This window comes from Pleurodeles waltl, chromosome 1_1, assembly GCF_031143425.1.
Source record: "Pleurodeles waltl isolate 20211129_DDA chromosome 1_1, aPleWal1.hap1.20221129, whole genome shotgun sequence".
In the NCBI taxonomy this organism is placed as follows: Eukaryota; Metazoa; Chordata; class Amphibia; order Caudata; family Salamandridae; genus Pleurodeles; species Pleurodeles waltl.
In genome coordinates this window covers 787,364,608-787,389,835 of record NC_090436.1, presented here as the reverse complement: position 1 = coordinate 787,389,835, position 25,228 = coordinate 787,364,608, and the positions used below count along the sequence as shown (strand labels likewise).

Here is a 25,228-nt window from a genome sequence, read left to right as displayed (position 1 = left end):
AACCTTTGTCAGCGTTTGCCCACGGCGTTTGCCCGCGGCATACTTCTTTCCCCCCCAAGAGCACAGACCAAGTACTTGTGTCCATCCACTGCTACTATTTTGGGAGCTACTTTTTTCCTTGTCTTGGAGCACTCCATACGAGTGCTCTTGTTTTCACTCGCTCCGTCCTCTGTCTCTTTTTTTATGCAGTCTTCTATAGTGCCAACACCACCCAAAGGTATTACTGGAGCGCTTTCACTTTATACAAAGACACATTCATTGTCTCCTGTTTTTTTACTGCAGTTTTATATAGCACGAACATCACTCAGAAGTATTATTTAAGCACTTCAACTTTATGCAAGGACACAGTCACAAGTGGAGCGCTTTCAGTTACTTTACACAAGGACAAATTCGTTTTTGTAGGCACAGGGGGATTAAGTGATTTGCCCAGAATCACAGGATGTTGAGCAGACAAAGTCTTAAACCCGGTTTCCCAGCTCTAAAGTAGGCAACTCCGGCCATAACGCCACTGACTGTTGTGTGTGCTGAAGGGCCACCACCTCCTGTCAGTGAGAGCAGCTGTGTGCCTTGGGAACAGCAGGTGACAGTGATCCCAGCCCCTCTCAGCTCTCCTCCCTCTTTAGCATTCTTGGCTGTTGTTGGGTCTATCTCCACGTTGCTACCTCATCCGAGCCTGATAGGATTAGCGTGTGTGCTCACTGAAAGCAACTTTCTATAGTGAATTCATTCTCTGCGGCTGCCCTGTCGCTGTTTGTGTTGTGCAAATAGGGTTTCCTTCTAACTTGCTATCATTTGCTCTGTGCTGGTAGTATTACCGTGCACTTTTATATAGCACAATCACCGCCGGAAGATATTGATGGTCCGCCTTCATTTTATACAGACACATTCACTATTGGAGTGCTTTCAGTTACTTTACACAAGGACACATTCGCTTTTTCTAGGCACAGGGAGATTAAGTGATTTGCCCAGAATAACAGGATGTTGAGTCAATGGAGACTCAAACCCGGTTTCCCAGCTCCTTAACTAGCAGTCTGGCTGTAACACCATTGTTTGTTGTGTGTGCCTAAGGGCCGCCTCTTCGTGTCTGTGGGAACAGCTGCGTGCCTTGGGAATGGCAGGTGATTGTGATTCCTGCCCTTCTCAGCTCTCCTCCCTCTTTGGCGTTCTCTGCTGCTGGGTCTATCTCTACATTGCTACCTTTATCGAGTCTGGCAGGATCAGAGTGAGCACTGACTTAAAGCATCTTTTCACAGTGAATTCATCCCTGTGGTTGCCATTCCACTGTTTGTGCTGTGCAAATTGTATTACACTCTAACTTGCTACATATGAACTGTAATTGTAGTTTGGAGGAGTGAATAAAGTGAAGTGCACCCATTCCCCATAAATTAGAGCAGCCATGTCTGTAAAAGTAGCTGCTCATGAGAGAATTTTTAAATGGCTATTTTCATTATCCTTTGGGGGGGGGGGGGGAGGAGTTGCTTCACTCTTAGTTGGCTGATGTTCAGGTTAAAAGAAAATGAAGATGTACGTGCCAGATGAGTAGCTGCATCTGACGGGATGGACCACTGTGCTCCTTCAGTTGCTCACAGGGTATTAAAGCGCTATAAGGCTCAGTCAGTCAACAGTTGGTGACTGTAGCTGAGCTTGTGCTAGGGATTCCAGCCACCTCTATGCTCGCAGTCACTGAGGGTTGGCGTTTGCGGCTTATTCTTGACAAGATTTCACCACCCTCACAGTCTTAACATTGCTCCAGCGGCAAAGGCCAGTAGTGAACTCAGTTAGAACAAGTTGCTGGAGGTGTGCTTTTTTTAAATTTTATTTATTTCTTTACTTTTGCCTTTTACGCGGACTGTTGCATTTTCTCATGTGACTGCAGCATTTTGCAATCATTTAATACAGTGGGGCTTGCTACTCGCAGTGAGATCAGTCCCGAGGGTGGACAGGGAAGAAAAGTATTTGGTTTGAAACTTTTAAAATTCTGCCACTGGAACCCAGAAAACAAGGAAAATACATGGCTAAAAGGCATTAACCAAGCCAAGACTTAATAGCTGTGCCAAAACTTTATTCATTTTTATTACAATTCCAGTCAAGTGCCAGGAAACCCTGAATTTGAGCATCTGTGTACTCTATAAATATTTAAATGCACAGAAGAATAAAATCATCTCTAGAACAAAAAGTGAAAAAACAAGTTTAAATGTCTATCATTGTTATTTGAGCGCAGAATCTTGTGTTGACTTAACAACAGATTACTTAGGATCACCAAACACTACAAGTTATATGATGATTTTTCCAAATCCATCCATGAAAAATGCCATCCTCAGCCTAAAATTAGTAGTTAATAGGGCTTGACGTTTGAGTAATTTTATGACAAGTATTAAGGCTAATGATGGTATATGTGCTTTTTTAAGTCGCTCTTTTTTTTAAAGTGGGCTCATACATTGCTGATTTGTGTTCTGTTTTTAACTCCATTGTTGCAGGTGTCGGCCACTGGTCTACGCCCGCACACCCTCCTTGGTGGCCGACTGTTGTATACAGGAAGCAGGAACCAGGTAAGTTTTACAGATTTTATTCTGAGTAGTCAAGCGCATCTCGCCTCTACAACTTCCAACGTAAAGTGTCTCCCCGTTCCACCCTCACATTCCTGATGTAATCTAACTAGACTTTTCCCCAACCCCCACCAGCATTACTGGTTAAATCGCCCTGGGGTTCAGAATTATACCCAACTCAGCTTGATCCCTCCATCCCACATTAACACCTTTCTCTGCAACATACATCTTGATCACAGCAGTACGCCCTTTAAAGCACACAGAGGTCTCCACATATCCAAGAATATTGATTGTTGTACCGTCAAACCCCTCAGCCACTATGTCTGAGGAGGCTAAGTTAGATACACTCCACAGCGACTTAAACTTTTCTGCAAAAAAATCATATGTGATGATCGTCCAAGGAGAACCAGAATCCGCCATGAGTTCCAGTTCTTGACCTTCAACCACTATTGTACACTTAGGCTGTTTCACAACTTTTCCAATTTTGTCGATGATATCATTTTTAACAGAAAGCACCACCCCTTTTTCCCTCTCATCCTGCACATATGAGATTTTCCTCCTATCATTTCCATCACCACTTTTAATATCCCTACACACTTTGGCAAAGTGCCCAGACTTTCCACATTTGTTGCATTCTTTACCAATCGCAATGGCATTGTGTAGAATTTGCAATGTTACTCAAACTCGCGCACCTATAACATGACATTCTATCTGTTTTCTTACTCCTATCATCCCTTTTGTTTCCTGTAGTACCCTTCAATGTGAATCTATTATAGCCAGTATTATTTCCAACAGCTCCGACCACATTCCAATTTGGTGAGTTACTTTTTTCAGCGTTTTGTACTGTCCTCATCCATTTTTCCGATTGTTCCAGTGCTTTGGCCGTATTTATTACGTCCTGTAACTTTGGATCCCCCATCACCCACAATTGTTCCTGAATCCTTTTGCTCCTCACATGTACGATGATCTGATCCCTGACCATCTCATCAGTGATGGGTCCAAAATTGCAGTGCATAGATAGACTGCGTAAATTCGTCAAAAATTCATCAAACGCTTCGCCCTCCTGTTGAGTTCTAGTATAAAATTTAAATCTGTTCAATGCAATGCTCGTGGTTGGCTTCAATCTATTCTCACGTTTGCATAATGCATCATTGAACACATCAATTTCTTCATCCTGAACTATTACTTGGGGTAATGTCCTAAAAATGAGCTGCCCTACTGAGCCTAAACAATGTGATTGAATGTTCTTCTTCCTCTCCTGAGACATTCCATCTTCATCAATTGCTTTGAGGTAAGTCAAAAATTCTTCCTTCCACCTAGACCAAGGAATGGGTGGGTCCCCTTTTATTTGTAAAAACTTCACAGGAGGCTCAAATTGCATATTGGTTTAGATATGTTTTTTTTTTTTAATATATATTTTTTTCCTTTTACAAACAAAAAAAAGAAATAGTTTCAGAGCACTTTAAAGATCTTGCCGCTATACAGTTCCTTGTAAAAAAAAACAGTCTGTAAATAAATAGTAGGCTTTTAATAATCAACAGTGTCTAAGTAATTTAGGGTTTATGTCATATCACAGTACCCGTAGTAACGAACAGTCCGTAAAAAAAAACAGCGCTTTTAATTGGGGTCCGAAATGATATGCGTCATCGGTTGCCAAGCAACTATAACAGGCTTGGTTACTGGAAAACGAAATAAACACAGTGAGCATTTTCCAAAACGTGCTCACGCAGAGAAGTGTCACCGGTTGCTAGACAACCCGAAATAAACACAGCAAGCGTTTTCCAAAACGTGCTCTATCAGAGAAGCGTCATTGGTTGCTAGACAACCCGAAATAAACACGGCAAGCGTTTTCCAAAACGTGCTCGTGCAGAGAAGCGTCATCGGTTGCTAGGCAACCCCAACCGCTACAGTTTATTGCTTCCCGTTACATTGCTGAAAGAATAAAAAAAAAAACAACACCAGAGGCCAAAAGTATACTTGCCCGTCGGGAGACGTAGGCACGTATCTGAGTTAGCGTCTTTTGCCCATTTGATGTCTTTCCCCTTCCGATGTCTTCCTCTGAATGTCCGATGACTCGCAGGATTTTTCGAACTCCAGCTTCATCCAGCAGCAGTAAAGCACAGGAAGTAACATGAAAAGGGTTCTCATAATCATAATCATAAATATTTATAAAGCACGCTACTCACCCGTGCGGGTCTCAAGGCGCTAGGGGGAAGGGGTTACTGCTGCTCGAAGAGCCAGGTCTTGAGTAGTTTCCGGAAAGCGGAGTGGTCCTGGGTGGCCCTGAGGATGGTGGGGAGGGAGTTCCATGTCTTGGCCGCCAGGTAGGAGAAGGACCTCCCACCCGCCGTGGTGCGGCGGATGCGAGGGACGGCAGTGAGAGCGAGGTTGGCGGAGCGAAGAGGACGGGTGGGAGTGTAGAAGCTGAGGCGGCGGTTGAGGAGTTCGGGTCCCTTGTTGTGGAGGGCTTTGTGTGCGTGGGTGAGGAGTCGGAAGGTGATCCTTTAGTTGACGGGAAGCCAGTGCAGGTGTCTCAGGTGGGCGGAGATGTGGCTGTTGCGGGGTATGTTGAGGATGAGGCGGGCGGAGGCGTTTTGAATTCGTTGCAGACGTTTCTGAAGTTTAGCGGTGGTTCCTGCGTATAGTGTGTTGCCGTAGTCCAGGCGGCTCGTGACGAGGGCGTGGGTCACGGTCTTTCTGGTGTCGGCGGGGATCCAACGGAAGATCTTTCGGAGCATGCGGAGGGTGAGGAAGCAGGAGGATGATACTGCGTTGACTTGTTTGGTCATGGTGAGAAGTGGGTCCAAGATGAAACCGAGGTTGCGTGCGTGGTCTGAGGGGGTCGGTGCGTGCCAAGGGCCGTGGGCCACTAGGAGTCGTCCCAGGCGGTCGGGGTGTTTCCGAGGATGAGGACTTCTGTTTTGTCTGAGTTCAGTTTCAGACGGCTGAGTTTCATCCAATCTGCGACGTCTTTCATTCCATCTTGCAGTTTGGTCTTGGCGCTGGTGGGGTCCTTGGTGAGGGAAAGTATCAGTTGAGTGTCGTCGGCGTAGGAGGTGATGATGATGCTGTGTATGCATACGATGTCGGCGAGGGGGCTCATGTAGACATTGAAGAGTGTCGGGCTGAGCGAGGAGCCTTGTGGGACGCCGCAGATGATCTCGGTGGGGTCTGAGCGAAAAGGTGGGAGGTAGACTCTTTGGGAGCGGTTGGAGAGGAAGGAGGTGATCCAGTCCAGGGCCTGTCCTTGGATCCCGGTGGAGCAGAGGCAGGATATTAGGGTTCGGTGGCAGAAGGTGTCGAAGGCAGCAGAGAGGTCGCGCAGCGGCCGCCATAAGAGGGAGGAGGGGGGGGGGAGGGGTCAGCTGGGGGCGGGAGTGGGGCGACGAATGGGAGCAGGGGGAGCGGGGGCGAGCAGGTGGTGGCGGCGGGAAAGCGGAGGGTGGGGGGGGTCAGGTAGAGGGGAGAAAAGATAGGGGAGGGGGGGTTTAAAGGTGGCGGGGAGTTAGGAAGAAAAGATAGGAAGATAGGGGAGGGGGGTTACAGAGGTGGAGGGGAGTGAGGAAGGTCAGAGAGAGGAGTCAGGAGCAGAAGAGCAGAAGAACAGAAGAGAGAAGAGCCAAGAAGAAAGTAAAGAAGAAGAGGAGCGAGGAGCAGAAGAACAGAAGAGAGAAGAGCCAAGAAGAAGGTAAAGAAGAAGAGGAGCAGAAGAACAGAAGAGAGAAGAGCCAAGGAGAAGGTAAAGAAGAAGAGGAGCAGAAGAATAGAAGAGAGAAGAGCCAAGAGGAAGGTAAAGAAGAAGAGGAGCGAGGAGCAGAAGAGAGAAGAGCCAAGGAGAAGGTAAAGAAGAACACAGAAGAAGAATACAGATGAAGAACACAGAAGAAGGACAAAGAAGAAGAAAGCACACGCAGGTCGCGGTGCAGAAGAGGAGGAAGAAACACAGATGAAGTACAAAGAAGAAGAATACAGATGAAGACAGAAGAAAGCACACGCAGGTCGCGGTGCAGAAGAGAGGGAAGAAACACAGATGAAATACACAGAAGGAGAGCACAGAAGAAGAACACAGATGAAGACAGAAGAAAGAACACGCAGGACGGGGTGCAGGGAAGAAAGAAGAACACAGATGAAGAATACAGATGGAGAGCAAAGAGGAAGATCAAAGAGGGAAGCAGTAGAAGAGGTGAGTAGCGCGGAGCAGGGCGAGGGGCTGGGCGGGGGGAGTACTTACTGTGGTTTCGCAGGACTTGCTTGGAAGGTTCAGGAGCCTGGGCTGGTGGAGCTGCAGCGGCAGGGGGAGCGACCTACCCTTGGGTCAAGGGTCGCTAACTCTGTCACGCAGCGGCCGCCATAAGAGGGAGGAGGGTGGGAGGAGGGGTCAGCTGTGGGCGGGGGCAGGAGTGGGGCGACGAATGGGAGCGGGGGGGCGGGCGGGCAGGTGGTGGCGGCGGGAAAGCGGAGGGTGGGGGGGGTCAGGTAGAGGGGAGAAAAGATAGGGGGGGGGTTTAAAGGTGGCGGGGAGTTAGGAAGAAAAGATAAGAAGATAGGGGAGGGGGGTTACAGAGGTGGAGGGGAGTGAGGAAGGTCGGAGAGAGGAGTCAGGAGCAGAAGAGCAGAAGAACAGAAGAGAGAAGAGCCAAGAAGAAGGTAAAGAAGAAGAGGAGCGAGGAGCAGAAGAACAGAAGAGAGAAGAGCCAAGAAGAAGGTAAAGAAGAAGAGGAGCAGAAGAACAGAAGAGAGAAGAGCCAAGAGGAAGGTAAAGAAGAAGAGGAGCGAGGAGCAGAAGAGAGAAGAGCCAAGGAGAAGGTAAAGAGGAAGAGGAGCGAGGAGCAGAAGAGAGAAGAGCCAAGAAGAAGGTAAAGAAGAAGAGGAGCAGAAGAAGAGAGAAGAGCCAAAAAGAAGGTAAAGAAGAAGAGGAGCAGAAGAACAGAAGAGAGAAGAGCCAAGGAGAAGGTAAAGAAGAAGAGGAGCAGAAGAACAGAAGAGAGAAGAGCCAAGAGGAAGGTAAAGAAGAAGAGGAGCGAGGAACAGAAGAGAGAAGAGCCAAGGAGAAGGTAAAGAAGAACACAGAAGAAGAATACAGATGAAGAACACAGAAGAAGGACAAAGAAGAAGAAAGCACACGCAGGTCGCGGTGCAGAAGAGGAGGAAGAAACACAGATGAAGTACAAAGAAGAAGAATACAGATGAAGACAGAAGAAAGCACACGCAGGTCACGGTGCAGAAGAGAGGGAAGAAACACAGATGAAATACACAGAAGGAGAGCACAGAAGAAGAACACAGATGAAGACAGAAGAAAGAACACGCAGGACGGGGTGCAGGGAAGAAACCCTCGTCGCCAGTTACTGTTGTATACAGGACGCAGGAACCAGGTAAGTTTTACAGATTTTATTCCGAGTAGTCAAGCGCATCTCGCCTCTACAACTTCCAACGTAAAGTGTCTCCCCGTTCCACCCTCACATTCCATTCCCTCTTCCCACGTATTTACATTCCACTTATACATTCTTTAAAGAGACCGCAAATGAATGTAACAAAAGAATACAACACCGACGCCAGGGAAGGATTTTTTATTTTCATCCTGGGAAAAGCGGAAGATTGAGTAAGAACTTCAGCGTCTCCCCCTGCCCGCCCATCTGTGACAGAGGCACGCTGACATAAAATGTTTCCCCAGGAGCAGATAAGTGTCCTCTCGCCACTCCGGTGGGGAAGAAAAGGCCAAAACAACCTCCCTAGATGCCAGGGAGGCATCAATGGCAAAGGGGAGAGTCTCCCCTTTCCATTGATGCCTTCCTCGCACCGTTTCCTGGTCATGGATCATAGCCCTAGGCACCAGGAATCTTGTTTGGGGGGGAGAGGGGTGAGGGGTCGGCCCCGTATGAGTGGACTGGGGAGGTGGAGGGCATCATTTTTTGAAGAAACATGTTGGGGTTCTTCTTTGGGGTGATCGCACCTCCACAGGTATTAAAATTAATGTGTTTTTTTAAAAAACAAATCAAAATGGCATGGTCGGCCCTTCCTACACAGGCCGACCCTTGGGGGCTAATTTATTCTATTTATAAAAATGGGTTCCCCTCGGGGGGACATCACGCACCCCCAGGGAATATGTAAAAAAAAAAAAAAAAAATTATGTAGGGGGTCGGCCCTTGGGCTGACTCCCTATGGAGGCATTTTTTTATACACGTGTGCTTTGCCATGGGGTCACGATCGGCCCCAGGGAAGTATAAAAAAAGAAGTGATTTAGAGAGTGTCTCTCTCTCTCTCTCTCTCTCTCTTTCTATCTATCTATATATATTATATATATATTATACATATATATATATATATATAGATATATAGATAGATAGATAGATAGATAGATACACACATCCATAACGAGATATATATATATATATGAGAGAGAGAGAGAGAGATAAAAAACAAGAGACAAATCTCTCTATAGATATGTATGTATGAGCCACGATCGCCCCACAGGGAAACCACACACATATAAAAAGGATATTATTATATATATATATATATATATATATATATATATATATAAAGTTGAAAGAGAAACGCTGCACTCCCGGAGATTACATCAGCTAAATATTTATTCCAATCAGTCTGGCGGAAACTACTTGATAAAGACGGATGTCGAAACGTGTTGGGGTGCCAAAATGCTTTACTGATTGGAATAAATATTTAGCTGATGTAATCTCCGGGAGTGCAGCGTTTCTCTTTCAACTTTATATTAGGGGCTTGGTCCTTTGCCCCAATGCAGCACCGGCAGTTAGGCACATTGCTGTCAGGACCGACCTTTGGAGTTTGATTAAATCACATACAGCGATGGTGCCCGGCTTTGGGTTTGGAATCTTGAAGAAGGCAGAGAGATACTTATCTCTTGCGCGGTGCACAGCACTGGAGGATTTATTGACAATGACTGTCTCACCTCTACAGCGCCTAGTGCTCTCTTCGTGAAAGGCACTACCCCTTGGCACTAGAGGGGATGTGGCTGCCCTGAACTTTATTGCTGATGTGGCCCTGAATTTTGGGGCCCGGAGATGGACTTTCATCGTTTATTTATTTTTACAAGTTGGGCTCTGAGGCGCAGGTGAGCAGTAAATCATGTTATTACTTGCATACTGGAACATCTTGACTGCGCAGATAAGGTGGAAATATTTAATATGACATTGATGGAAGAATCGAGTGAAATAGTAGAGTACGGAGTGAACATACTTCATGGCTGTTTGAAAAACAAGGCTGCTATAATTAGACTGGATGCAGTGGAGACCTTTGAACTGGTTTCAATTACAAACGTGAAGGTTTTTTGAAAATGCAGTCGGATGACAATCACTCGAGGCTTGTGATTACTGTGAACATTGTGATTCTTTAGGAGAGGGTGTTCTGGAACGCTGGCATAACTATTTGGCAAAAAGAACAAAGTGATTTCATCAGGTGGATTTCTACTGCTGCACGTTAGTTTTTTTGATTAAGCTACCATGCGGACTTTGGTGATATAAATTTTGTTAACACACATAATTCGAACGTGAGACTACCCAGGTGACTTTTTTATTTCAAGTAAATTACTCACATGAGTCAAATTAATGAAATGACGGTGTAACCGTAATCCCCTTGCCAACGTTTCAGCTGCAGCCAATAGGGAGAACTATAAGTACCAGCATGCCGCCTGTTACTCTTGATGGCGGAAACTACTTGATAAAGACGGATGTCGAAACGCGTTGGGGTGCCAAAATGCTTTACTGATTGGAATAAATATTTAGCTGATGTAATCTCCGGGAGTGCAACGTTTCTCTTTCTAACTTTATATTAGGGGCTTGGTCCTTTGCCCCAACGCACAACCGGCAGTTAGGCACATTGCTGTCAGGACCGACCTTTGGAGTTTGATATATATATATATATATATATATATATATATATAAAAAAATCCAGCAAAAGCAAGTCACGCTCACTCGAGGAAAATATTGCAAAAAATATATTAAACAAGATGCGTTTCGGCCGTCAATGCAGCCTTGATAACATGGTCATTCTACATTTTGCACTTCCTCAGATATTCATAGTAAACATAAAGAGCAGACTAAAGTAACATGTGAGTGTAGTAGCCATCTTAGAGAGTGGTTCACTTTGGCATGCTTTAGATAGTCTATGGACCAACAATACATGATTGTTATTTAATTTTAGGACATTTAAAAATACCCAATAGTATATAAACTTTGATCAAATAACATCATATGAAATAATGTACTAAATATAATGTCTACAAATTGAATCCTGAATATAAGACTGTGGTCGCCATCTATGAATGGAGCACTTCTTCACAAATTGAATTTAAAAAAAGAAAAAAATCAACATTACATAATTACTGCTGTATTTGTATCCATATTGTGCCTAATCCTATACAGAAATAGATAAAATAAAATGATATAAGATACTGTAAGAAATTATTATTATTTTTTGTCTAAGATTGTATCTCGGAATCAAACCCATAGTGGGTAACTTCAACATAAAATACTTATCGGCACCTCAAACATTGTCATATGATCGCCTTTGGTGATAAATTATTATTATCAGATATAAATGTATGGATATATATTGGTCATTCAAGCCCAAAGTGGGCAAAATACATCTTATTCAAACCCTGTGCTTATATAATCATAATTAATTTATATAAAGACATATATGACACAATGTGATGTCTCTCATTAATCTCATGATGTGTTGAATAATCTCCCAGCGTACTGATGTCACATATAAAAAAAGTTGAAAATAAACCCGTTTTGAAGTCCGAAACACAATGCAAAAATCTTAAACTGTGTCATCGGTAGTCCCGTATCAAATAATGGTACTGAATCATGTAATGATATCTTACATATAAGTTCAGGACAGGCAACTTTTTGATCCTATAAGCACCTTTTAAATTGTGTCACATTATCTATATACTCACAAAAAACCTAAGTTCTGTTCGTCTTATCCTATGAAAAAAAGAGATTATTTAATTAAATATATAGTCCCTGAATCTGAACCGGGAGACACAAGAAGGGAAACAATGGAGAAGGAAAGCAAAGAGAAAAATATCTCATAAATTGACAAAAAGGGAAGGAAGAAAAACCAATATCTTCAAGTGGATATCATAACGGGATTAACCAAATGTAAAATTATAATTATAGGATTATATGTAGACAGGAACCAACAGGGGAAAACAGAGACCAGAAAAGGGGCTCATGCATGTAAAGAAAGTAAAAAAGTGAAAGAGTAAAGAGGTAAGAGGTAAGAGGTAAAAAAAAAAAAAGAGGCAGCAGGTGTATATTCTTTACCAGATACATTCTTTGTATGCTTTAGTGCCCCCCCCATACACTATTGACTCAAAACACTTCAAAAGATTGACACTAAAACAGAAACATCAATGATGTAAATGAATATTTAGTTCTTCATCCAAGTTTAGACCACCTGGACTCCAGCCTCAAGATCAATTATTAATTCAGATTCTCTTTGCCTCAAACGTAAGGTTTGGTTAACTCCTTTCGGATTACATGTAATTTGTTCTACTGCAAAGAAAGAGTTTGTTGCAATCACCTCCATGTTTTTCTTCAAAATGTCTGTATCAGGAATAAGGCCATGCGCGGTCCAGGTCTCACCCGAAACTCCGCTGCGCGGCTCTGCAGCACTTTATGCGCACCACTTGTCCCAGCCCTCTTGTTCCAAAGGTGGCCATCAGCGTCGTCTGCCCTGTGGCAAAGCTCATAGAGCTGCAGGTTCAGGACACTGATGGACAATATGCACTTATCAGTGCTATTCCATGAAGGAACTACAATTCCCATGTTTTTAGAGGCAGCAGCCATCTTGGGGTGTGGCAGGCATATAAAGCCCAGCCACACCCAAGCACGTGCTCACTATTTTGAAGACTTCGATGCAGTCAGACCTCGTGGGGGTTTCTCTGAAGTAGAGCAGAGTTCCTGAATGCCAGAGTGTCATCCAACCGCAGTATCCTTGTTTCCATGGTGCATTAAAAAACGAGTAGGTCGTACTCGTAGCGGTAAGGCTTTGATGAATCCAATTTTGGAGAAAGTCATTGCTTCCAAAGGTAAAGCGCCCCTTAGCACAACGAGCAAAGCGTTTTCAGTTTCCAGAGCACAGCGGGCTTGGTGCAAAGATCAAAGGCGTTTCAGTTCACAGATGTAAAGCGCTCTAGGCATGGCAATTCAAGCGCTTCAGTTCACAGATGTAAAGCGCTCTGGGCACGACAATTCAAGCGCTACAAAAGCGCTCTTGGCACGGCAATTCAAGTGCTTCAGTTCACAGATGTAAAGCGCTCTTGGCACAACAATTCAAGCGCTTCAGTTCACAGATGTAAAGCGCTCTTGGCACGGCAATTCAAGCGCTTCAGTTCACAGATGTAAAGCGCTCTGGGCACGACAATTCAAGCGCTCCAGTTCACAGATGTAAAGCGCTCTTGGCACAACAATTCAAGCACTTCAGTTCACAGATGTAAAGCGCTCTTGGCAAGGCAATTCAAGCGCTTCAGTCCACAGGTGTAAAGCGCTCTTGGCACGACAATCAAAGCGCTTCAATTCACAGGAGTAAAAGGTTCTTGGCACAACAATCAAAGTGATTCAGGCCACTAGAGTAAAAGCGCCCCCTTAGCATAATGAGCGTAGCGCTTTAAGGCAAGACAAGTAAAAGCGCTTCCTGGTATTATAAGTAAAGTGCTTCAAGTTCAATGAGTAAAAACTTTTTAGCCTTTATAGTTGTGAATGTGAAAGCATTTTTGGAGATAAGCAAATCATAGTTTTCATTGTTCTTTGAAAAGCTTAAGATGTGAAAAGCATATTTAATTCTTTGAGATTTTCTAGGTCATGATCAAAGGTTTATGTTTTGTATGCATAGATGTTACAAGATTGATATTCTGAGTATAATCATAGTCCAAAGCTTCTTGCCATCTCTTGATTCTGAGGTCGTAGTTTACTCTTGCTCCATGTTTCAAAGAAGGGGCTTTGCCCTCATTTCAAAAGGGGTCTCCATCTGAAATCTCAGAGACGCATTTAGTAAAGAGTCTATTGATGAGTTACATTTCTATGAATGAGTAAATGCATATTTGTTCTAACCTTTTCTTTTCCGATCTCTCTCTCCCTGCTGTTCCCTTCCCTATCCTAATACCCTTCCCCCGACTGGCTTCATCTTAACTCAGTGTTATAATAGCTTTCTGAGTTGGTGATGCCGGAAGGTGGGCCTTTTGTTCAGCGACGTGCAGATCCCGAGGAAAGGACATTGTCACAGTCTAGCCACTGGGTATTTTGCATCCCCATGATCGATTGCTCTCAGATGTTCCTGCACTCTCTTTCTTACTGCACATACAGAGCTCCCCACATATCTTAGAGAGCAAGGACATACGAGTGTGTATATATATATATATATATATATATATATATATATATATATATATATATATATATATATATATATGTGTCACAAATTGGGAACTGCAGGTGAGAAATTTCTTGATCTTATGTTTTTTATCTCCTACTACAGTGTATTCTCTTGTAATGGAGCTATTCTTGCAGGCTTTGCTATGTCCACAAGCAAAAAATCCTTTCAAATCAAAATCACCCATCCCTTTGGTCATAGTAATGTCATACTGTATTAGACAATATCTCAGAGATCTAGTCCTCTTGTATGTGATAGCTGGTCTCTCTCCTATCTCTCTTCCAATAGTGGGATAACGTTTAAGTATCCCCCAGTGCCTATTCAATATCTGGCTGATTTCTCGAGAATTGCCATTATATTCAAAGATGACTCTTTTGGTACTTTTTGTGGTGGGTACTTTCTTACTATCAAAGAGATGTCCCTTCCAATTTGGGAGGCACGTTTCATAGCATTCTCCAGATCCCACATGGGATAACCCCGTTCCCTCAACCTGCCGATCACGTTCTTTTCTTAGGGCCAGATGTAGGTCCGAAAAATTTTGAGACTTGCAATTTGCAAGTCATACCGACTTGCAAATTGCAACTCGCAAAAGTGCATGCAGAAAGGTGTCTCAGACACCTTCTGCGACTCGCTATGGGGTCGCAAAGACCCACCTCATGAATATTTATGAGGTGGGTCGCAAATTGCGACCCCATAGCGAGTCCCTGCACTCACAGGGATGGTGGCCTGCTGGAGACAGCAGACCTCCATGTCTGTGACTGCTTTTTTTAATAAGGCAGTTTTTTTTTTTAATTGCAGCCCGTTTTCCTTAAAGGAAAACGAGTTGCAATTCAAAAAAATAATGAAACCAGTTGGTTTCATTTTTTCAGAGTAGGCAGTTGTCCATTGGACCACTGCCTGCTCTGAAAAAATATTTTCAGCGACATTCACAAAGGGGAAGGGGTCCCCCATTTGCAAATACGTTACCACCCACTTCAAGTGGGTGGTAACTGCGAGTTGGTTTGCGACCGCTTTCGCGGTCACAAAGCAACTCAGCATGGCGATGCGGTCGCAAATAGGAAGGGAACACCCCTTCCTATTTGCGAGTCGCATCCTCAAATTGCGAGTCGGTACCAGCTCGCAATTTGAGGATGTGCACTGCGTTAGGCCTTTTGCATGTCGCAAACTGCGTTTTTCGCAGTTTGCGATGTGCAAAAGGCTTCCTACATCTGGCCCTTATTCCTTAAAGGTAGCTTTAGTACTGCAGTTTCTTTTTGCTATAAGGAGCTCACCATAGGGAATGCTCCATTTTAGAGTATCCGGATGACCACCTTCCACATGAAGAATGCTATTCCCTGCTGCAGGCTTCCTGAAAAGAAGAGTATGCACCTCACCATTGATAGCCTCAATCTTAACATCAAGATACTCAATCTGAGTTTTACTCAGTGTGTGTAAATGTTAGATTCCATGGATTTTTTGTTAAGGTAGGTAACTCATTAACATTACTCTCAGGACCATTCCAGATTATAAAGAGGACATCAATGTATCTAAGCCATAAAACTACTTGTTCTATGTAGTCTTTCAGGTTCTCATCGGTGAACACGTACTCCTCCCACCAGCCTAGGAAAGGATTTGCGGAGCTGGGGGCGAGGCAGGTGCCCATCATCGTTACGCGTATCTGTTGATATACTTCACCATTAAGAAGATATTATTTTTCAAACAATGCCTCATCATCTCGATTATCATATTGGAGTGGTCAAAAAATCTGATGGGTCTCGTTCTTGTTCAACAGCAGACAGGCCTTGTTTGTGGTCAGTCATCGCATACAATGAATTAACATCTAAGGTCATAAATTAAAAACCTGGTTCCCAGGGGATCCCATTAATCTTGCCCAAAAATATTTTGTGTCTTTAACATAAGATGGAAGGTTCTGTACTAATTCTCTGTGGCACTCTCCCTAGAGGAAACTATAGGTCTTCCTGGAGGGATTAAAGGATCTTTATGTATCTTTGGTAATAAATAGAGAGTTGATAACTTGGGATATTCTCTCTTCAGAAAACCATATTCCTCCCAACTGATTATCCCTTTATCTTTCCAAGTTGAAAGTTTCTCCCAAAGGGAAACAATGCTATTCCTATAGGTAGACCTGTTCACCTTCTGATAAAAAGGTAGTGTCCATTAATTGTCTCTCAGCCTTTTTGATACACATTTCTCTATTAAGCACTACAACATCTCCCCCTTTATCACAGGGGCGAATAACAATTGTTTCAGCTTTGGCTAGGGACTCAATGGTTTAAATTGTGCTGGAGTCAAATTAATATTTCTGCGATTAAATGATGGTTTGACTCTCAGCTTCTTGAGATCCCTGATTACAATTTCATGAAGTGTATATATATATATGTATATTCATGTGGCATATTTGGACAAAAGGTGAAGGGAGACTTGAACTTACTTGGAAAAGGGTCGTTATGTGTGATATTGTCAAGTAGGTTCTCATTATCCTAATGAGACTACTGGATTCTGGTGGCAGAATGATCTGTACTGCAGGGGACTGAGTTAGATCACGCATCATGTGACAACAGTCGGCCTAAACCAGGTTTGTTCTGGCTAACTAGCAGTGCCTCATCTCCACCTAAGAGCAGGGATGATTGGGACAACCGGGCGAATGATATACGTGACTCCTCAGGGGAATCGTGGTCACTCAGATCTCATCCGTTTCTCTCAGGTACATTAGTCTCACATATGCAGGGACAATCAGAGGCTGAATAAAGTTCAATAAGGCTTTATTGAAGTAACTGCATCTTAGATAATATCAGAATCAATCAACCAGAAAATTCTTAAGCGCGCTACTCACCTGGTAGGGTCTCAAGCGCTGGGGGTAGGGGGGTGAAGTGTTACTGCTCGAAGAGCCAAGTTTTGAGGCGCTTTCTGAAAGTTAGGAAGTCCTGGGTCTTGCGTAGGTTGGTGGGGAGGGAGGGGTTTTGGCAGCGAGGTGGGAGAAGGATCTGCCACCGGCGGTGGTGCGTTGAATGCGGGGGACTGTAGAGAGGGCAAGGTCGGCGAAACGTAGTTGGCGGGTTGGTATGTGGAAGTTGATTAGTTTGTTGAGGTAGGCCGGTCCGGGTGTCATGGAGGGATTTGTTCATGTGGATTAGGATTTTGAAGATGATCCTTTTGTTGATGGGCAGCCAGTGTAGGGATCTGAGGTGGGTGGAGATGTGCTTGTGGCGAGGGAGGTTGAGGATGAGGCATGCTGTGGTGTTCTGGATGCGCTGGAGTTTTCTCTGAAGCTTGGCTGTGGTCCCTGCGTAGAGGGCATTGTCGTAGTCCAATCTGCTGCTGATGAGGGCATGGGTGACTGTTCTTCTGGTTTCTATTGGAATCCACTTGAAGGTCTTGCGTAGCATGCAGAGGGTGTTGAAGCAGGTGGACGATATGGCGTTGATTTGCTGAGTCATGGAGAAAGATGAGTAAAGTATGATGCAGAGATTGCGTGCGTGGGTGTCGGGGGGTGGTCCTAGAGTTCAATTTGAGGTGGCTTGCGGTCATACAGCTAGCGATGGCGAGGAGTCCAGCGTGTAGGTTGTTCTTGGCGGTAGATGGGTTTCTCGTGGGGGAGAGGATGAGCTGAGTGTCGTCGGCGCATGAAATGATGTTGAGGCCGTGGGGGCGGACGATGCTGGTGAGCGGAACCATGTAGATATTGAAGAGGGTGGGGCTGAGTGAGGATCCTTGGGGAACCCCACAAATGGTCTTGGTGCCTTTAGACCAGAATGGGTGGAGGCGGACTCTTTGGGTTCTATCGGAGAGGAAGGAGGTGATCCAGTCCAGGGCTTTGTGGCAAATTCAGGCATCAAAAAGGCGTGTGCGAAGGGTTTGGTGGCATACGGTGTCAAATGATGCGGAGAGGTCTAGAAGGATGAGGGCGACGGTTTCACCCTTGTCCAGTCTGGTACTGATGTCGTCTGTGCAGGCGATGAGTGGTCTTGGTGCTGTGGTTTGTGCAGAATCCAGACTGAGAGACATCGAGAATGTTGTTGTCCTCCAGGAAGCGGGACAGTTGTTTGTTTACTATCTTCTCTATGACCTTCGCAGGGAAGGAGAGTAGGTAGATAGGCCGGTAGTTTGTGAGGTTTTTAGGGTCTGCTTTGGGTTTTTTGAGCAGGGCGTTGACTTTGGCGTGTTTCCAAATATCTGGGAAGGTTGCGGTCTAGAAGCAACTGTTGAGGAGTGCTCGGAGCTGGGGAGCGATGATTTGGCTAGCCTTGTTGAAGACATGGTGGGGGCAGGGGTCTGTTGGGGAGCCTGAGTGGATGGAGCTCATGGTTTTGCTGGTTTCTTCATCGTTGGTGGGTGTCCAGGTCTTCAGCAAGATGGTGCAGCAGGGTGCTGTGGCGGTGGCTGTGTCGGTGGTGGTGGTGGGTGGCGACGGTATGAAGCTTTCATGTATGTCTGCGATCTTGCGGTAGAAGTAGCTTGAGAGGGAGTCGCAGAGGTCTTGGGAGTGCGGAGGGTCGATGGTGCAGGTTTTGGGTTTGGTGAGTTCTTTAATGATGGTGAAAAGTTCCTTGCTGTTGTGTGTGTTGTAGTCTATGCGTTCTTTGTAGATGGTTGATTTGAGGGCAGAGAAGTTGCTCGCTGTTGGTTCTTGACGCCAGGCTTTCTCAATTTTCCGGCATTCTCGTTTGGAAGTCTGAAGGTCCGCGGTGAACCAGGGAGCTGGCTTGTTTGTGCAAGTGTTGTTGGGTTTTATGAGAGGGGTGAGGGAGTTAGTGCATACGTCGAGCCAATGTGTGAGGTTGAGGGCAGCGGCGTTGGGGTCGTTGGTAATGGGTGGTGGAGCTTGGGCGAGGTTAGAGATCAGTTGTTCCTTGGAGAGCTTGTTCCACTTGAGGTAGGGGATAGGATGTTGTTGGTGGTGGGTGGAGGGCTTCAGGAAAGAGAAGTGGACGCAGTGGTGGTCAGTCCAATGGTGTTCGGTGGTGTGAGTGAAGGCGATGTGGTTGCTGGAGGAGAAAATGGCGTCAAGCGTGTGACTGGCTGAGTGGATGGGTGAGGTGACCAGTTGCTTGAGGCCAAGGTTTGCGAGGTTGTCCAGCAGGGCAGTGGAGTTGCAGTCATTAGTGCTCTCTAGGTGGAAGTTTAGGTCACCGAGGAGTAGGTAGTCTGTGGAGGCGAGGGCGTGGGAGCTGATAGCGTCGGCGATGGTGTCACAGAATGGGGGACGGGGTGCTGGTGGTCTGTAGACAAGGGATCCTCTCAAGGTGGTGTTGGTGTTGATGTGTATCTGAAAGTGTAGGTGCTCTGCGACGTCCAGGGTGACGGTGTTGGTGGAAATTTCTGTGTGTTATGGCGATTCCTCCTCCTGGTTTGTTGATGCGGTCTCTTCAGGTGATTTTGTATCCCTCCGGGATGGCTACGGCGATGTCGGGGTCCGATGAGGGGTTCATCCATGTTTCAGTGAGGAAGGCGATGTTGGGAATGGTTGTGGTGATTAGGTCCCAAAGCTCGATGGGGTGCTTGTGGATGGAGCGGGTGTTAAGGAAGATGCAGCAGAGGTGATTGGGGTGTTTGGTGATGCTGTGGTGCTTGTTGGTGTGAGTGCAGGAGAAGTGGCATGAGTGACATGTGAAAGGTCCGTGGGTGTGTCTGGGGTCAACCTGGGTGCAAGCTGTGTGTCGGCCTGGGTTGAGAGCAAGGAGCTCTGTGGAGGAGTAGGGGCGCTTGGGGACGCAGGAGGTGCGTGGACCAGGGGGCCGGGCGCTGGGCACGGTTCAGGCGCAGATGGGCTTGCCTGTGGCGCACCAGTGGCACGGGCGCGCTAGCGGCTGCCATTAAGAGGGGGAGGTGGGAGGGAGGAGCAGCTGGGAGGGAGTGTCCAATGGGGATGCGAGGGGGGTGGGGACGCAGGGGACGCAGCGGCAGGGACGGTGAAACCGGCAGGAGACAGAAACCTAAAACCAGACACAAACGGGCAGAAAAACAAAGCAGGCAGAAAAATTGGCACAAAAGTCAGCAACAGTACAGGGAAAACAAAATACAAAAACGGAATACAAAATACAATACAAAATACAATGTACACTAGCTACTCCTACCACTAGGCACCAGGGATGAGGCCTCAAACTTCCTTCAGCAGCAAGGGTAGGGTCTGGGGTACGGAGGAAGGCTGGTGGAGCTGTCTGCCGTGTCGAGTGTCTCCTGGCCTTAAGGTAGGTCAGGCGGTCACACCGATAATAAAGCATGTATTGCAATAACTAGGGCGATGAAGCACAATAAGATTAAAATTGTGACAAGGAGAGTAAAACACAGGAATAATGCTACCATACTGTCAATAAGGTTTGTAGGGATAGTTCCTAAGTAAGCTATGTTAGAGCACAGCATGTTAAGCCCTAATTCTGCCTTTCAGGTTCCCCCTGGGAGGACATCATCCCACATACCTGAGCAAGAGGCCTGTAGTCTACATAAGCAGCTGTAGCGAAGTGATCAGCACTCAGTCATGGTCATCTGGCTGGAACCTCCTATAACATACATGGGTCAAAGTAGTGTTTTTATAATGAAGCATCTGATGTCCCAAGAAAGGATTCCCACATAAGAGTATGTATGTTTCTGGGAACATTGGAGACAAAGCATACCACTTTTGCCGGCAACCTATCTTACTGCAACCTTGAGAAAAGCAGAGTGAAAGAAATGTCTTGTTTAAGAAAGCAGTTCTGACCTAGGCAAAGAACAGCTAGATAGAGAAAATAAAACAAGACCGCAAATGTGGTTAATGTTAAAATAATATAACAAAGCTAAATAATATATATATAGGTTAAAGTGCACAGCGGCAGACCCAGTTTGCTAAAATAATGTGTATAAAACTATAGCTAAAATGGCTACACAACACCCTCCCCTTGCCGGTTCAAAGGTGGTTCAAAGCCTAACCTAATATCTATAAGACACTAAAATGCATCGTAAATCATAATGTCAATGATGACAAGTCAAAAGACACTTGAGCATATATTAAAAGGACAATTTAAAATGTTAATTGTGGCGTCAAGAAAAGCCGAATTTCAAAAGTCAGAGTCATTTGTAAAGTCGCCAATTGAATGCGGAATAAGTGAAGATAAGAAATCTTCCACTTCGGCAGGTGGTAAAGTAGGAAGTTCCTCTCCAAGGAAAACCAAGGAGCATTTGTTTTCCAAAGCCTGAGCTCCAGCCAAGGAAGTAGTATTCCGTGGTGTGCCCAACAGTGAGTTTAGGGGTGCATGATCCACAAAGGGCAACTCATAAACAGTTTCCCGTAGCAAACGCATCCTCAACACGCACATCTGGTAATGAGCCCTCAGCGACAACATCAACAGATCAGCGTCCAATGAAAGCAAGTGCTGCATAGAAAGACAAACTTTTAGAGCACATTCAAAAGGGCACTAAAGGCACCGAAACACAGGCTGGCCACAATGCAAAACCGGTCTGAATGACAGAGACCAGTCACACTCCAATTGCTCCAGGGGTGGTGCTCCAAAGTACTGCATCATGCGTTCACGACACCGCTGCGCTGGTGGAAGCGCTTTCAGTCCTCCTTGTTGTAAAGGGACAGCCATTGCGCAGAAAAAGGAGCAACAGCAAATGTCACCTATTACAGCCAAAGTAATGGAAAATCCCCTGAAAATACAGGACAATATTGAATGTATGGCTGAATGTATTAAGCCAAATATAGAGGAGAGGGTGTAAACGAAACCATAACCAACAGTCCTAAAGAAATTTGCGATTCCAGTAGTACTGGTTGCGTTAAATATCAGACCGAGTTCACCGAAGTGTCTTGGAAAGTTAGTACTTAAAAGGGACTGTATCTCTGCGGATGGCCTTGCAACCTGAAGCGCATAGGTCCCGGGTGCAGTGGTAAGCGCCACATGTTTTTGAAACAATAAAGCCTTGAGTCTGCTCAATTTGTCAAAATTCACATTTGAAGTAGCGATATGGGGCCAAATCTCAGCTACTTCCCTACGTTGTGTAGGAGGAATAAGTACATTCCTGCAGCATGTAACAATTTTGGAGACCGAAACGACAAACTATTCCGTCTTGCATCCCACAAAAGCTCCCACTATTAGGAGCACATAGCTGCCATTCGAGAGCACCTGGGACGCATGTCTAATCAAGGGAACTGGGAGTCCCTTCATATAACAGGCCAAGTTCACTGCCGAAGCGTTACATGCCACGTGCAAGGACAGCTGTTTACAAACCATCGAAAAGCTGACCGAAGTCTTGCATTAACTACAGCTAAGAAAGACCTCTTTCATGCCACTGAGACATTTGTATGAGAAGGGCAGCTCCCAAACCTTGTGTATGTAACTATCTCCTAGCCTTTTATATTTGCCCACTGGAATGTGTTTTAAGCAAGATGTGAATTGAAGTGTTGAAATTGGCAGATTGATGACCTCATGTATTATCCACTCAGCAGATGGTATTTCAGCCACAGTGAAAAGCAACTTTTCTAATTTTTCTATATCTAACATGACATAAGTCGCTTCCTTCTTAGCCAATAGTAGTTGTTGTTGTGTTAAATTAAATGTAGAAAATATGTCCCTTGGTCTAATGTGTTGCCTGGGAACGCGACCTGCTTTCAATGTTTGTAGTGTCCAACCTAACTGCATAATGGATCTTAGTTGACTCTGTCCATGGTGTAAAGAGGACTTGTCGCTCTGTATTATGTCTATTGAAGAGGAAAAGATGTTGCTTAAGGTGTATATTTGGTAGGACAAGGTATTAATCCCAGTATCTACAACAGCTAATGCCTTCTGTAAATTTTCCTGATCTATTTGCCTTAATCGGGCAGCAGCTTCTTGTTGAGAAAGCTTCCAAATGTCATTATAGACTGCATATAAGAAGCACTTTCTGTGTTGTTTTCTGTGGCCTGACAAGAAATCCTGGAAATCAGTTTTAGCAGACAGAAGACTGAGGTGATCTTTAACAGCATATAGTGAGGAACTCTCCAACTATTGCTGGTATAGTTTCCCTACACTGTATGTCGTCACTACACCTGCGTGTTCAGATGACACATAGCGAGGGTCAGGCCTACTTGTTTTAAACCCCCTGTGGAGTTTACTAAATGTTTATGACACCCATTGGTATCTATTGGCCACAATTACCACCAACCAGGACGTGAAAGTGAAGCATTAAATGTGTCATTTTGGATCCATTCATCGAGCTGATCTTCTGTTGCACTGATTAACTTTAGCCATTTGTAAAATATTGCAGGGGCAGGAATACTGGACCCATTCAAATCCTTCATTTTTTCTAAGCTTAAACAACTTGCCTGTTGTGCAGTTTCATTTAAAAATATCATTTGAACAGCAATAATATGACTCCGCATTTTCAACATTCTGCCAAGAAAAATATGCACATTTTTCAGAATATGTTTTAGAACTTCCTTGTGGAGGAGTTGGACAATGTTCCCATTGTGTGTAATTAAAAATAGTCTTCGGGGTACTTGCTCTGTGAATGAAATGGTGCCCATAATAATTATAACAGAACATGCCTCCATAATTCTGTTTGGATTGATAAAAATTCTCACTTTCAAATACAGTAAAATACTGCAATTCAGTCATCATAGAATCAACCGTTTTCACATCCCAGTCATCAGAAACAACTCCGGGTATTATTACATCATTCATAGAAAGTTTAAACACATATGGTATTTGAATGACCTCTGCTGGGCCATTTATATCAAATGTGACTTTATCCCAAACAATCCCATCAGGAATTGGCATAGCGGAAATGTTTACGTAAGACAAGTCTCTGCGGACCTTGTGAAGAGAAATGTGGTTTCAGGACCTCATCTACCAGTTCAACTGTTGATCGTCCAGGAAGGTAGTGACCATGTATTAGTAGAAAGAAGGTAATAACAAAGTCAATCCAAAGGAGGAAAGCTAATATAGTCAAGGAAAGCCACAGATAGTTCCGTGGGACAACAAAGTAATAAGTTTTGAGCCAAATTATCAGCTTAGTCTTTTTGACAGTTCAGATGCAGAAGAGGCAGATGAGTCAGAGAAAGTGTCAGTGATGTCAGCAAAGTATCCAGAAGCAGTTCGTGCAAAAACTAGAGCCGCATTCTGAAGAGGAGAACTAGCAGAAGTCTCCTTTGGCGGTACATAATAGACAATGCCATCCGTTTGTGTAGAATTTGAGAATGATCGCTCAACATTTTCTGTGTTGCTTGTTGTAAAGGATGCTAGTGGAACTAATGAAAGATCATTTTCCACCCTCTCCAAGCTCGGAGAGGTGTCAGCGTTGCTGTTTTAAACTTGTAGAGGGACATCTTGACCAGTAGTGAGAGGGATTCGGGTACTACTGGTTGTTCCTCTTGGTCTGCTGTGCAGGATCGGCCACATGGTGTAAGTTGACATTGTCGATGGAGACAAAGCGGTTTTCTTTAGAACCAGGCAGCGGTGGTAGAATAACAGTTCTGGTACTGTTTTTTCCCGGGACTGGAACCAGTGCACGATAGGAAGGACCGAACTCCTTTTTTACAGCAACTATTTCACGTACAAGATCCCCAACCTTTGGAATCCAGCTGGTAGATGTTATTGGTACATCCTTAATTCGGAAGGAAGCAGCACTGGCAGAAGCGTTGTCGTCACAGAACTGTTGTTATTCCTGCAAGACAGTGACACGTTTATTTATGTCAAAAGGTGTTTCTCCTGCCTCCACGCCAGGACTATCAATATCTGGAACATACATTTGAGTTCCAAACAGGCACTCGTATAAAATACGACCCCCCAGGGACCATCAAGGCAGATTATTAAGTGCTCTCTGGACCTATACAGGTGATTAAGCCAACTACGACCCGTATCTAATACTCTGGCTGTTGAGGACTGCTTTAAATCTCAGTTTTGTCGCTCCACAACACTATTTCCCTCTGGATGAAATGGAGACGAGTAATGAAGTTGGACCCCTAATGAGGCCGTGGCGTCCCTGAATGCCCCCGAGGCAAAAGCAGGGCCCTGGTCCAAGTGGAAAGCTGCAACTGCATATGTGCAGATAAAGACTTGCAAATCTTTAATAACAGTCTGAGCGTCACACCCATAGAAATCTATAGCAGAAGTCAACAGCGACGAAGATGTATTTGTAGCACTGTCAGGTGTTAAAGGAATGCAATGGTCCAGGAACGCACATTGTAATGGTTTGTTAGAAATTATGAGGGATGTCTGCGGTGGGCGTTTAACGGTGGACCCCTTAATTTGTTGGCAGATATCACAACAAAGGACATACTGCTTGGTTTGTTTGTATAGACCTGGCCAACAATA

At 44.8% G+C, this 25,228-nt stretch overlaps 1 protein-coding gene across 2 annotated transcripts in view; it reads right to left on the bottom strand.

Moving 5' to 3' along the window:
- FANCC (FA complementation group C) overlaps nucleotides 1–25,228 on the bottom strand; it is a 1,679,603-nt gene that overhangs the window by 1,535,465 nt on the left and 118,910 nt on the right. The gene's annotated exons all lie outside the window — the stretch shown is intronic.